The sequence below is a fragment of the Lissotriton vulgaris genome, chromosome 5 (genome assembly GCF_964263255.1).
Source record: "Lissotriton vulgaris chromosome 5, aLisVul1.2, whole genome shotgun sequence".
Lineage (NCBI taxonomy): Eukaryota > Metazoa > Chordata > Amphibia > Caudata > Salamandridae > Lissotriton > Lissotriton vulgaris.
Window position 1 is genome coordinate 614,471,342 of NC_141693.1, and position 14,874 is coordinate 614,486,215.

The following is a 14,874-nucleotide window of genomic DNA, read 5'->3' on the forward strand; positions in this document are numbered from 1 at the left end:
CCACCCCACTGTGTTGGTGCTCCTATCACTATTGCCTCTTTGAATTGCTTTTATACATTTGGTACTCAAGGTATCTTTTGCTGAAATATATCGTATGTCTGTACATGATGTCTTGATGCAATGCAATCATGTAACTTTGCTATGATATTTTGTTCAATAAAGGTTTTTGAAAAATCAAAAAAAAAAAACAAGGACAGAACCGTATTTTTGTGGGAGGCACATTTTCTGTCTGTCACAAAAATACTGCAAATTTTGAAGTTAGGGACTGCAAAGTTTGCTGTTCTTGCTTCAAAATTTGCAATCCCTGGCTACAAAATCTTGGGGGATCTGGAATATCCATGCCCACACTCCAAGCTTTTGTACCTGCAGCCTCACAGTCATATTTTTGGGCAATGTTCCTGCTCACGACCATCAAATTCTGCATGCCTGGCATTTTGATATGTTTGGGCAACTCCTGTCACCGCACATCCATTGTGCCCTTCTTTGTAGGGGGAGCCAAACCTCTTTTAGTAGTGTTGAACCAATATCAATGACAACCATCCAAAACAGTTATACCTTTTGGGCAAACCAAGATTGCCTGCCCAAATGTACCATTAGTACCACAACTCATTATGCATATTTCACTGGGCATCCCCACTGGCATACGATTGGAACAGGTGAGATTCGTCCCTATGTAGGATCTTAACTTGCTTTTCGAAAGGGCCCATCTCCATGCTCTAAGGGTGAACTTACCTATGGGAAAGTTCCTTTGGATTAGAAGGAACTGTGCTGACATACAAGAAGGCAAAATTGAGGCAGAAAGTTGGACAGAAAGTTTGACTTCCTGAGCAACATTATCCAAAATATAGTCAGGGCAACGCTAGCCTCAATCTACGCAAAAAGTGAGCTGTTTATACATATGCAAACTATTGCATTCAGTTAATACTTATCTCTATCGCCTTCGCCAATACCCTATCTCAGGATATGGGGTAAAAAAAAAAAGGAACGTCCCCACTATAATATGCACCAGATGGTGCACATGTTGAACGCTCTGGCATGCTACAGCAATAAGATGACACTTAACAACCTTGAATATTCATTCCCTGTTGTTAAAAATACCGGACGTTGGCCTTGAATACATTGGAACTAGTGGCCATATGTACGACCCGCCAATTAGCGAGTCGCAAATTACGTCATAAGTGCGGCTCGCTAAATGGTATGCACAACAGTGTCTGAGACACTGTTTGCAATTCCCAATGGGGTCGAAAATTGCATGCTCATGCATATTAATGAGGCTGTCGCAATTTGCGACCCCAATGGGACTGGCTGGCACTCCCAGGGATTGCTTTTAAATGATGTCGTTTTTTTTAATGCAGCCGTTTTTCCTTAAAGGAAAACAGGATGCATTTAAAAAATAATCAAACTTTTCAGTGTAATTTTTTTTAAGGGAAGGCAGTTGTCCCTCGGACCACTGGCTGCCCTCAAAAACTATTTGCGCATGCATTCACAAATGGGAAGGGGTCCCCTGAGAAGCGTGGTGAACTGTGAGTGTTGTGCGACCGCAATTGCAGTCGCAAAATATTCTTACATGGCTTAAGGAGTCGCTATTAGGAAGAGACGTGCTTGGAATGTCTCCTCCTTATTGCGAGTCGCTAATGCTATTTTGCAAGTTGCAAATTGAATTGCGACTTGCAAAATAGGATTAGCGCATGGGCCACAGGATTTTTGCAGGTGCTAACGGGTCTAAAACCCATTTGCGCGCGCAAAAAACCTTTGTACATCTGGCCCTAGAATTCCCATTAGACAGTACCGTTTGGTAAGGGGGCCAATGCATTTTGGGGACAGGGCGGCCCATGCTACAAATACCATGAATCACTGTCGGCAAGGGAAAAGGCCTATGACGTCATTACACATGGTGCACCGAACAACACTTGAACAGAAGACATGCATTGGGAGTTGCAATGAAATAGGCTGAAGGGCTCCCCAAACATTTCCTGGCGCTTAGGTGACATGACACCAATGTGGTATTAATTGCCTTTAATTGTTTGGTAGTGACAATTATGTTCTCTTTTTTCACTGAGAGTTAGAAGAAGTGTCTATGGACACTATCGGGTGCCCCCGTTGGCCCGGCCATTTTATTAAACCAGCAATAATCGTATCACTATATATGTTGGTCTCCCTAGTGTGTGACTAGAGGGGCATGTTTCCCCTTCTTCTTATGTCACACAGAGCATTCCCTAAAAAGCGTATGATACGGTATGTGTTTTCGTGCACCTACCTTTTACGTGTTTGCAGTGTAGTCAGGACTTTAAGAGGTAAACAAGCATTGGAAATGCAATAGGTCTCGCATTAGAAAAGTTGGAGCTATTGGTCTTGTAAATGACAAATATTTTATTTATGTGTTGGTTTTTAAAATAGCTAAATTGATAGCTTTGTCATTTACAATGCCAATAGTTATAACTTTCGCAAATGTGACACGTATAGCATTTGTAATGCAACATGTTTTGTATGTACGTGACTTAGATGGCAGCTCTGGTCGTTAGGCCACATCTCTAGAGAGATGTACGAAGTACTGAGGAAGACAAGATAAACTGCACTTCAATAATGATGTTGAAATTAAGTTAGTACCTCTTTGATCGTTTTACTGCATGAGTGTGGCTGTTGTTTTAGCGGATGCACATGTATAATAAGTGAGAGCTAGTTAGACCTTTCAGTGCGTCCAGACACTAAAACACACGACCTGAATATTTTCTAAATTTGCAAAGAGCGATGTGTTTGGCTTCATGGTGACAGGCTTGAATCCTAGTGGGTCCACTTAACCATTTATCCTTCAGAGGTCGGACATAGTGCATTGAGTTGGGTAATTGCAAACGTCTGTTATTTTAACACCAAGACACCCGAAGCTGAACATGCGCTTTACGTCATAACACAGCCTTCTACCAGTCTATTTAACTTTTCGTTTGGAACTAAACACGTCCTTTTGTAATGTAACGGTTCCTATTGTGAAGCGCTCTGACACCTTCGGATAAAGTTCGCGCTATATCATAAATAAATGCAAAATGCTGCAGCCTAACATGTCACAAGGTTTTGTTTAGAAGTCTGAGTTCTGCTAATAGCACACGGTCTGCGTCCATTCGCATTAGTTCCACTTATTTTCAAGCAGTATTGGAGTTTGGACTGACTTTTAGGCACTGCGACCAACGACATTGTGCAGCAGTTGGTACAGAAGCACATCTAGTTTGTATAAATAAAAAAATGTAAGTTCTGCTGTCTGTGGTCAGAGGAGCAGAACCGAGGAAATTCTGCTGACTGGGCACTGCCTTTCACCTTCCTTTTGAAGGAACCAAGTTGGATACCTACCGCCTAGACTAGAATGCTCGTGCCAACTGTTTTATCTGGCACGGTTAATATAGCTGTAACATCACAGCGTTTCCAGCCAGATTCTTTCTCCCTGTGCCGCCACAGGTTCTCTTACACAAAGAAGATGGGATACATTTGGCAGGGTTGACAACATTATGCGAGAAGAAAATTCTGCTGGAGATGATGGATATCAGGCAAGTGTTGCAAATGTATAATTATGCGGGGAAACGCCGCCCCCACCGTAGAACACCATGGGCCTTATTTATGAAGGCCTTGCGCCGTCCGTGCGTCACTTTTAACATGGGAAAAAGTGACGCACCGGTGGCGCAAGGCTTTCATAAATAAGACCCCATGTGTAGTGGGACGCGCTGTTGGACCTGTCGCTCTGGTTATGAGTGCTAGTGACTCGCTGGCGAAATGTCCATGTACTGTAGCCTGCCTTTGCACTAGCGAGCGGATGCTTTCCCTTCACATACTTCGCGGTACTTGTGAGATGCTGGCTTTGAGGCACTTGTGAGATACTAGGGAGTGGCACCTGTGAGTTGCTAAATTCGCGGCACTAATGAGATCCTCGCTCCGTGGCACTTGTAAGATGCTGGCTTTGTGGCGTGAGATGCTGGCTTCGTGGCACTTGTGAGATACTGGCTTCGTGGCACTTGTGAGATGCTGGCTTCGTGGCACTTGTGAGATGCTGGCTTCGTGGCACGTGTGGAGTATCTCCAGCTCCCTCGACACCTGCTGCAACAGCGAGGTGCTGGGTGTCATTGCATCCCTGAATCTCGGCTTTCCATCGACTTGTGAGAGAAGAGGGCTGTGTCTGCACTTCTGACATGCCAGCTGTCTCTGCTGCACCCTTGACATGCTGGCTGTGCCTGTTACATGTTGACTGTCCGGGTGAGATGCTGGTGGCTGTGCTCTTGGTATACTGGCTATGTATGTGACATGTTGACTGTCCCTGTAAAATGCTGGCTGCGCTCTTGACATGTTGACTGTCTCTGTGACATGTGATGTAGTGCTGGTATTGAGAACAAAGAGGCAGATCCGGCCTGGAGGATTTCTGGGTTGCAGGAACTGAGTGCGCTTTACGTCAGAGGGTGTTGGTGGTCCGACGTGTGCGGTGTGGCTGTGGGTAGTGTACCAGGGAGGTGTGTGAATACACAGGCCTGAAATTACGCGTCACGTGACATATTTCATTTCTAGGGTGCGGCGCCGCAGAAGAGGGGTGTCCGAGCCGTGCTGGTGCCCAGGCAGGCCCTCGAGTTCCCACAGACCTGTGAAAGACATTGTACTGATGGCCTCATCATGGACTCGACATGCATGTGCGGGAGCGTGGAAACACGTAGCACAAAAGCACCTTCGAGCCATATCCTGTCCCTGAGTCGGTGTGCGCACATACGTGCGAACATGCGCAGACTTGCGCAATTGCTATGCTGTGTAATGCTGTCAGGCTTTCGAGGGGTTAAAATGCATGTTTTCTCTTTTATTAAAATATATCACATGCTAGGTTACGGCCATGCAGCTACAGTCAAAAGGGCCTTTATGTGTTAAGTTTGACACGCGGGTAATACCTGCAGCCCCAAATTGAAAGATTATTCTGTACACACTCAGCGACCAAATGTCACCCAAAAAAGAAATGTGCCCCTGTATTACCGTAACTAAACACGCTAGGACCCTCTTAAAAATAAGGGGCAATGGCGACTACGTAGCAAATACCCAGTCTGAAACACAATACTGGTAGGCTTTCTGAAATCTCATCATTTAATTAAGAGGAGCATTGACATAATGAAAACAAAAAACTGTGACCAGTCACACGCGACATATAGTTATTGAAATACCGAGGTGGCCACGCACATTGGCAAACAGCAAATATAAATATTACTCTGTCGGGGAAGTCTCTGGTTTGTATATTTTGTGAAAACTCCCCCACAAATAATTAACACTAACTGATTTAAAATTAAATATATAATAAAATAGGGAACTGTAGTAAACAAGTAGAAATAAGTGCAGTACTTTTTCCTTTAGGGGTGTTTCTTTGTTCAGTCCATGCCAAACAAAAACTCTAGATTGTGCAGTGAAATATCGGGATTCTGTGTATTCCATACTGCCAGCAGAGCCTTCCAGGCGACTTTATTTCAGTCTGTATCTGAATTAAAACGCAAACAACCAATGTGAGCCCTGCTGATCTGTCTTTATCATTTCAGTTTAACAAGGTGTCGCCAGACATGACGGAGGGCACACACACGGACACGGACATTAATTGACACGTTTTACTCTTTTTCCGTTGTATCACATGACCTATGTGTTGCAACAAAAAAATAGTAAAACGTGTTAATTAATGCTTAACATAAAAGCAACAAAATATGTGTGATTAGGAACAAACCGAGGGAAAATACATGCAGGTCAGGACGGTTTGAGCCGCACAAAGAAAAGAAAATATAATTAACAATGGCATTTCGAACAAAGCAAAGTGGAAACCTAACGGCACGCACCAATGTGATAACGATGGACGAGTGCCATGAAGGGATGGTTGAACGGCACGCAGCGCTATAAAATGCCCAGTAGTCGAATATCCATGTCTGTGGAGTCGTTAGCATGTATTATACAGTCATGTCCATGGGGATGCTTTCATGTCTGTCTAGGTAAACCTTGTTTAAGCCCCTATAGTCTCGCTCAATGTGCATGCGCATTGAGAGGCGAGACCTAAAAAAGAAACTGATGGGTTTTTCAAAGAGGTATGGTCAATGCAGTTAAGGGTGTGCCTTAAAAAAAATAAACTGAAAATCTGTGCTTAGCTTATTGGGCAACCTGACTGGTACTTTGCTACTTATGTCATTACATCCAGATATATAATACAACAAGAAACATTACACCTAGAACAAGCCAGGACTTTTAGCTTTGTCAATGGTTGCTAATTGCATCAGATAAAATAGCAACAACTATGGCGTCGTTGTATAGCATATTTAAAATGCTTCAGCCCAGAAATGACACTGTGAAAGAACTATAACGAGTCTCTGAAGTTACATCAAGGGCAGTGAAGGCTGCAGAGTTAAGATTTCTTTGTTTCATCCTGAGGGTGAGAGAGAGCTTGATGGGACACGTCTCAGCCCCTGCTTTTTAGAACTGCCGATGCTGAGCACTGGAAAGACCTGGCCTACTTAAAGCCTTGAGTATAGTGTGCAATGAATAACACAGAGCCTGACAGTCTCTCACCTTTATCAGCTGGATGTACATATGTCACTGCAAAGAAGATGCATGTAAGTCCTCAATGGACACAACACTGCATTTTATGCATGTAGGTGTGCTGTGCAGTGTAGTCACACTTTGAGTGGAATGCTCAGTATGTTAATGGATAACAATGTCGTGTACCCCTCTCTGTTATCTTTTACTGGAAATATTACACATGCATTAGGAAATGGGTGGGTAGATCTTGTGCATGTTATATGTTGCTTGTTAATAGTTCGGACTGAATACCGAAGAGATATTAGGCATAAATAGGAAATAAAACATATAGCACCAAAAGAAACACTGGTTCCGGTGCACTAATCTCAGACTTGTTGAAAGCCAGGGAATCTTAGTGGCCAATACAATAGGCTGAAACATGTTGACTCTGAAATGAGTGTAGAGTAATTACACCCCAATCCTGTTTTTATTTATACCAAGGACACCCATCATTAAGGGGATACCTGGGTGCCCCTTAGGTATTTGTGTCCTAAATAAGACCACAGTATGAAAATATAATAAGTGCTCCCTGAAACATGTTTTTAGCGAACGCGGTCTTGAACTTCAACATTCAAGGTTGCCCTGGGGTTACCTGTCATTGATTTCTATTTCTATTGATCTCTTGATTATAGGTTGTAGAATACCCATTTGTTTTAGAGTAACAGATCTTAAGCTGGACCACCCTAAAGGTGGCCTTAGCCGCTGATTCTCTCGGGTGCATTACAGACTGCTCCCAATCCTGGCCATCCAGTTTCCTAATGTCTTTCGCCCATAGGGATTTTGGCTAGCCCAAGATAACATTCATATTATTTATTAGGGTTTTATATATTTGCAGTCTACATGGTTATGCATGGCTGGCAGAGTTGCGAGGACGTTAACTTTGCAACTGAGCCCTCAACAAATGTGTATGTCCCACAACTTAGAGACATTAATTAAATGCAATTTTTTTAATCTCAAGCTAGTATTGACCTCCTGGCGTCTGTTCCCTGCAGTGGTGGCTCCTTCGCTAAGGCAGAGGATTGCTGCCCCACTGCTTTTAAGCAGTGTAACGAAGGAACAATAAAATGATAATAACGTGATGTCAGAGCAGGGCAGGGGAGGAGTGGTTTGCCCTCTCCCAAGTGCACAGTGACACTTTGACTGGCCCTCTTGGGCCGGCCAAACCATCATGCGCACTTTGCATTTTCTCCATGCATGCTGCCGTTCCCGCTGAGAGCCGAGCTATGGTACTCAGACCAATCACAACGCTGCATTGCAGCATTGTGATTGGTCTGGGGAACCTGGGTGCTTACCAGTCACAATGCAGCATTGCAACATTGTGATTGGTCAGGGGAGCCTGGCAGTGCTTTCCTTGTTCAGCCAAGTATGACGGAAGAGATACGCAGGACCCAGCAATAAGGTAGGTGGTCCAGAACGAAGAGAAGTTCAGACTCTTATCAAGGTGACAGACTGTATGCCTGGAATTTTCCTTTTAACTTAAGGCGACAACAGATTCATGATGCACTTTAACGGCGCACTACCCTTTTTCATTATAGAGCCCTGACGAAGTTCCAGGAATGTATCTTGCGAACGAAACGCGTTGACTGGTTGTTCTTTGATTTTGCATGAACTTTTGAATAAAGGATTTTCTTCAAGAATTACAATGGATTTAATTTGTTTTCTTGGTGCACCTCCATGCTTTCATCAACATTTGAAATCTGTTCACAGTGGTACTAAAGGGCAACAAGTGCCAGAGAATTTGTGCATAAATCTCAACAGTAAATTTAACTAACTGAGTGAAGTGCAACCTGACTGGTCTGTCGCTCTGTTCAGGTTTGTTTTTAGAGCTTAAAACGATGAATTCCTTTTAAAGTTTGGGGCTATTAATCTTCATTACAGTCACAGGCACTTAATGTTTGTAAAAGTAAGGACATTCGGGGGGCGGAGCTAGCCAGCGTCGATGGTGGACGCGTGAGCCTTCGGCTCCTCGCCTTAGCCCCGAAAAATCCTGCTAATTTATCCTTCGATGTATCCAATCTTCCATATTCGGCTCTACTACACTCACTGACACCCCAAGGCAACAGTAGGTGGCTTCCAGACCCTGGCTGGCGAGTTCCTCCGAGTGGATTGAAGCGAGGATCTTTGGCGATCTGGCGGCGGCGGACTGGGCCTGACGCCACGGACTATCCTGGGAAGCAGGCCGAGCGACGTCACCTGACGTGCGGCCGCGGAGCCCGGTAGAGGCGGTGTGGTGACCGGCCGGGCCGAAATCAAGCATTTACTCGACCGGAGCCCCCCCCCTTCTCGGCTGCCACCCCCCTTTGTGAACATTTGCCCTCAAACGAAGTGGATATTTGATGGTGCGGAAGTTGTGCATTTGAACTACGTGGTGGCGCCTCCGCAGCAACGGAGTTATCGCAGGCGCATATCAGCCCCGGTGTGTCCTGGTGTCCCCACGGCCCTCCACTACACCTGAGTGGTAGGTCCGGCGCTGAGACTTTTGTACTGATATCGCCCGGTGCCGATTGCGGACTTTGCCAGAGTGGTCGGAGACTGTTGGACCAATCTAACGGGCGCCATCTTGGGTGCCTCGCGCCACCAACACAGGCCCGGGGACTTCGGCGAATGGCAGCAGCAGATCGCCACCAGGAGAGACTCACACACTATCCTTGCCGACAGGAGGCAGCGAGGTGCCCATTGTTTCTGCGTTCGCCTGCTGCTAGAGAAGAACATGGGGAAGAAAGACGCCACACTGGCAAAACTCTCCTTCGATCGGCGTCGACCGAAGGGAACGGATGCAACGGCCCCGGAGGCATCCCCGAAGGGGGCCACTGCGACTGGCCCGGCGTCCACAGAGCTCCGGGACATGTTGGCTGCCATGGAAAAGGGCATACAGGACAGTATCGCGTCTGTGGGCTCCAAAATAGACGCACTGTCGTACCGCATGGACCGCATGGCGGAACGAGTCAACAAGCACGCGGAGCGCCTGGACGTGGCGGAACGGCGTCTCACGGAGGCGGAGGAGGCGCAGACCGAATGGGACAAGGACAGAAAACAATTCGGTAGACTCCTACAGGTAATTCGTGATAAGGCAGAGGATTTGGAGGCGCGCTCGCGCAGGTCCAATATCCGCATCACGGGAGTTGCGGAGACCACCCAGACCGGCAAAATGGAACTCTATGTAGAGAAACTGTTGAAGATTTTGCTCGGGGAGGAGGCCTTTTCCCCCATGTTTATCGTGGAACGGGCACACCGCACGTTGGGCCCACAACCGCAGACGGGCGCGCCTCCCCGTCCCTTCATCGCGAAGCTCCTCAATTACCGCGATAGGGACACTGCTTTGCGCCTGGCGAGAGATAAGGGTAAGCTGCAACATGAGGGCATGGACATCTCCCTTTACCCGGATTTTACGGCTAAAGTCCAGGAGGAACGGAGACAATTTGCGCCGTACAAAAAACAACTACGTATGCTGGGCCTGGACTACGCGATGCTGTACCCCGCCAAACTCCGCATCAACACAGGGGGGCATTCCTACTTTTTCACGGATCCCAGAGACCTTCAGAAGTCCCTGAAGGAATGGACTCGGGAGCGCAAGGAGGCTCGGAAGAACCAGGAAGACGACGCTGGTTCAGTCTCGCACATGGACGAGCAAGACTAGAAGGGTCCTAATGGAGTATTTAGCTCTCCTCAAAGTGGAGGGGACACTGTTCCTCAAATGGAGGAGCTGAACCACCCCCTTGGGGGGCGGTAAGTCTGGATTGCACTATGACTGTCAGTACTGTTTGATGGTGCAGCGTACGGATTGAGTGGATTTGCGCTATGGCGGTTGTTGAAGAGGGGGGAAGATAACGCTGCTTGGGGGTATGCACAGGCCAGTGTACAATGGTTGGGGGGTTGGTGGGGTTGGGGAGCGCATTGGTGTGATTTACTATGGACACTGAACAAATAGCGGGGTCGGGCTGGAGAGCCGAACTGACTATATGCGATTGTGCAGTTGGTGGTGTGGTTCCTTACAGGCGTGCTCTGCCCCGGTGCCTTTGGCTGTGTGACTCCCTGGGGAGTCGAGTTTCGAAACGACCTACACATTGCTATTTTTGGGTTGATGGGGGTAGTTTTTGGGGCCTGTCTGACCTGGTTGGGGGTGGTCGGCTGTGGGTGGGTGGGGGAGCGGGGGGTGAGGTTGGGGGTGGCTACTGACGGGGGTTCTTGTTTCAATGGGTTTGGGGGGTTTGCAATTGCTTTGAGTGGACTGCTCTGTGGAAATGTACCCAAATTGAAATGCCGGCTGGCTACAACGGGGAAATGTGTACTGCTGCGTTTTGTTCTCGCCATCCCTGGTGATACAATGGTTCAAATGTCCTTGATATGTCGAATGCTGCTTTGAATGTTCCCACACACTCTGAAAATGATGACCTGGAACGTGCGGGGCCTGAACGATTACCGCAAGTTGAGGAAGGTCCTTAGCTACCTACACCGACATCATGTTGATTTGGCCCTACTGCAGGAAACCCATTTGCCTATCAACAGCAGGATGTTACAGTCTCGTGGGTTGGCGGGACATATTGTAGCGGCTGGCTTCACGACACATTCTCGGGGGGTATTAATCTGGGTCAGCCCTTCCTCACAATTGAAATTGATCCCGGTAATGGCAGATACGGAGGGTCGATATGTCCTGGCTAGGTGTGTGGGTAAGGGACTTGACCTGTTGATAGTTAACGTTTACGGCCCCAATTATGATAACCCTGAATTCTATGCTGCCCTGTCCGCACACTGTAGGTCTCATGCACAACCTGGGATGTTGTGGGGAGGGGATTTTAATTTTGTCTTTGACCCTGAGCGGGATCGCTCCGCGGGCCCTGCTCGGCGACCGGTGGCCTCTGCCGCCTACATGAGAGCCGAGCTGATCAAACTCGACCTGGTAGATGTCTGGAGGGACAAACACCCCTCGAAGGGTGGCTTTACACACTATTCGGCCTACCATAGCGTCCACACTAGAATAGATTATTGGTTGGCGACTCCTCAGGTCCTGAGCAGTATTGGCACTTGCGAGGTTCTCCCGCGCACCCTCTCGGACCACTCCCCCATTCTGTTGCATCTTTCCACTGCTAGGAAGGGTATACCGGCCTTTACCTGGAGGGTCCCCCCTTCGCCCTGTTGGATGATGTCTTTCGGGGCGAACTGACGGAAGATATTGAAATTTTTTTTGCTACTAATCTGGGCTCTGTTGATAACTTTTTCATGGTCTGGGAGACATTCAAGGTTTTTATTAGAGGCGTGGCTATGTCAAAACACTCCAGTATGCTGCGTACCATTAGGCGGGAGCTGACCGCTTTAGAAGCTAAGCTGGCGGACCTGGAGAGCCGTCAATTACTGGATCCTGGCACTGACAATGGCTCGGCGCTCACCCCGTTACTGTCAGAGTATCAGTCACTAGCGGAAGGGGAAATTCTCTATATGGGTAAATACGCCACGGCCCGGGTCTATGGGGAGGGAGATAGGCCGGGCGCCCTTCTGGCTCGCATGGTTAAGGGCTCTCGGAGGCCTCTAGTGATAGACGAATTGAGATCCCCAGAGGGCGACGTGGTCGCGGATGAGGAACAAATTCTCGCGACTTTCAGACGCTACTATGCTGAACTTTACCAGTACAAAACACAGGGCGTTGAGGGCGAAGTGGACGATTACCTGGACCATATCGCCATGCCTTTCCTGCGGAATTCGGACAGGGAATTTTTGATGGCCCCCTTTCATGAGGACGAAATTTTGGAGGCACTGGTAGGCATGAGAGCGGGTAGTGCACCGGGTTCCGACGGGCTCACGGTAGGCTTCTATAAGACCTACAAAGACATCTTGCTCCCACACCTGATCACCCTCTTCGACACGATCTGTGAGGACGGTGAGATGCCCCTCACTATGTGTGAGGCGTTGCTGGTCACTATACCGAAGCCGGGGAAACCCCCGGACCTCTGCAGTTCGTACAGGCCTCTTAGTCTGCTAAACGTGGACGCAAAGATTTACGCCAAAGTACTTGCCAATCGACTGGTTCTCTTGGTCCCGGAGCTGGTTGCGCCTGAACCGTCTGGATTCGTTCCGTGCAGAAATTTAACATACAATATACGCACGGTGCTAGGTACGATGCAACATGTCCGACAGGAGAACCGGGCGCTAGCGATATTCCTGGACATGGAGAAGGCATTCAACTCTGTCGAATGGCCTTTCATGATCAGAGTGCTATGGAAGCTGGGCTTGGGCGAACCGTTTCTGCAGAGGATTGGGGCGCTGTACCACCGCCCATCAGCCAGACTGAAATTGGGAGACAGAGTGTCGGAACCGATCTATATTGGCAGGGGAACTAGGCAGGGCTGCCCCCTATCGCCTCTACTCTATGCGCTGGTGGCGGAACCCCTAGCTTGTGCCATAAGAGAGTACCACAGTCTGGAGGGGATAAGCTTTCCCACCTACAAAATAGGGATATCGACGTACGCTGATGACACCTTGCTATACGTCCGAAACCCGGAGTCGAATCTGACTGCAGTTCTCCGGGAGGTGGTCCGCTTTGGCTCACTCTCAGGTCTACGGGTGAATTGGGACAAATCCATCGCTTTCCCTCTCACCCCAGTGACACATCCCTTTGACATGGAGTACCCTCTGAAGTGGACCACAGACTCGGTCAGGTACTTGGGCATTCGACTGCACACTGACCCGGAGATCCTGGTCCGGGATAACTATGGCGTAGCCTTCAATAAATTAGTCGATGATGTGGACACTTGGTGTAAACTCCCGCTATCCCTCCTAGGCAGGATCGCCATCATGAAAATGATCGTGCTGCCCCGGTTCCTGTTCCTTTTCATAAATATTCCGGTGGTGCTGTCGAAGTCCTTTTTTAGGCAGCTCACACAAGTCTTGATCCGACTGGCCTGGGGCGGCAAACAACCTAGAGTACAGTGGGCGACACTACTTCTCCCCTGTGAGATGGGGGGTCTGGGGGCCCCGGACTTGGAGCGCTACTACCGAGTGGCGCAAGCTGCTCATCTGCACTCATGGGTTCACGGCGATGCATGCACGCCGCATCTCATCCTAGAAAAACTGTTTGCGGACCCGCTCCCCTTGCCTGCCACGATCTGCCTCCCGGTGGATCGCTCTGTCGGACGGATGGTTTCCCTTAAGGCAACTAACCATGCATGGCATGCCCTGGCGCGGGCCCGCGGCTGTACTATGTTGTACTCCCCACTGATGCCGATAGACTGGGCGCTCTGGCTGGACCCCTTGGGTGAAAAGGGCGTCGTTGATGCTCTTCGCTCTCTCGGAATCGCGAAAATGGAGGATTTGTTCACCGGGGGTACACTAAAAACCTGGGATCAGCTCACTCCCACGGCGTCGGGTCCCTCATTGCTTCAGAAATTCCAGTTTCACAGGCTCCGCTCGGCGTTCCGGGAGGTTCTGGGCTCTGCTATGGAGGAACCTGAGGAGGTTCCTGAACTGACCTATATCATTAAAACTAAAACACCTGCTAAATTAATCTCGCAAGTCAACAAGTTGGGAGTGGCGCATCAGCGCTCCCTACACTCTAAAGCTAGAGCAGCATGGCAGGACGATCTGCAATCGCCCATCGATGACAATATGTGGCGATACTGCTGTTCCAGCACGCGCAAAATCTCCCTTAATGGCAGGCACAGGTTGGTGCATTTCAAGTTCCTTCAACGGGTGTATTACACCCCCGAACGATTACATCGATATGGCCTCCGTCCCTCGGCAGAGTGTGAGCGTTGCCGAACACCGGTTGCCGACTTTTTCCACATGGCATGGCTCTGCCCTGGGGTACATGCTTTTTGGGGGGAGGTATTTACTGAACTCGATCAGATATTGGGGGAGACGCTGCCTCGAACACCAGAACTGGCGCTCCTAGGTTACTCTAAGCCACTCCCCCCATCTCTGCGTCGTCTGGTCGATATGGCGTTGTTGATAGCCAGGAGAGTGGTGGCGGCCTGTTGGATGCGAGGGCCTCTCCCTGCCAAGACAAGGTGGACGAGGGATCTACAGTACTGCTGTACTCAAACAGAGCTGTACAGTGAATTGCTTCCGCCTAGGAGCAGGCCGAAAAACTTCTGGGACCTCTACAAAGAACACCTACAAAAGGGAGAGGAAGGCGGTTCAGAAACCTCGGAGGTGGTAGACCTCCAGGACCAAGTATTGGAGTAGTGGGTTGGACACATATGGGTTTCTCCCCTTGGGGCCAGGAGTGGAAGGGGCGATGGGGTGGGAGGGGGTAGACTTGGAGTCCGAGATCTCATGGAGGTGTGGTGGGATGGCTACTGGGGGGACAATCATACTGGGGTTGGG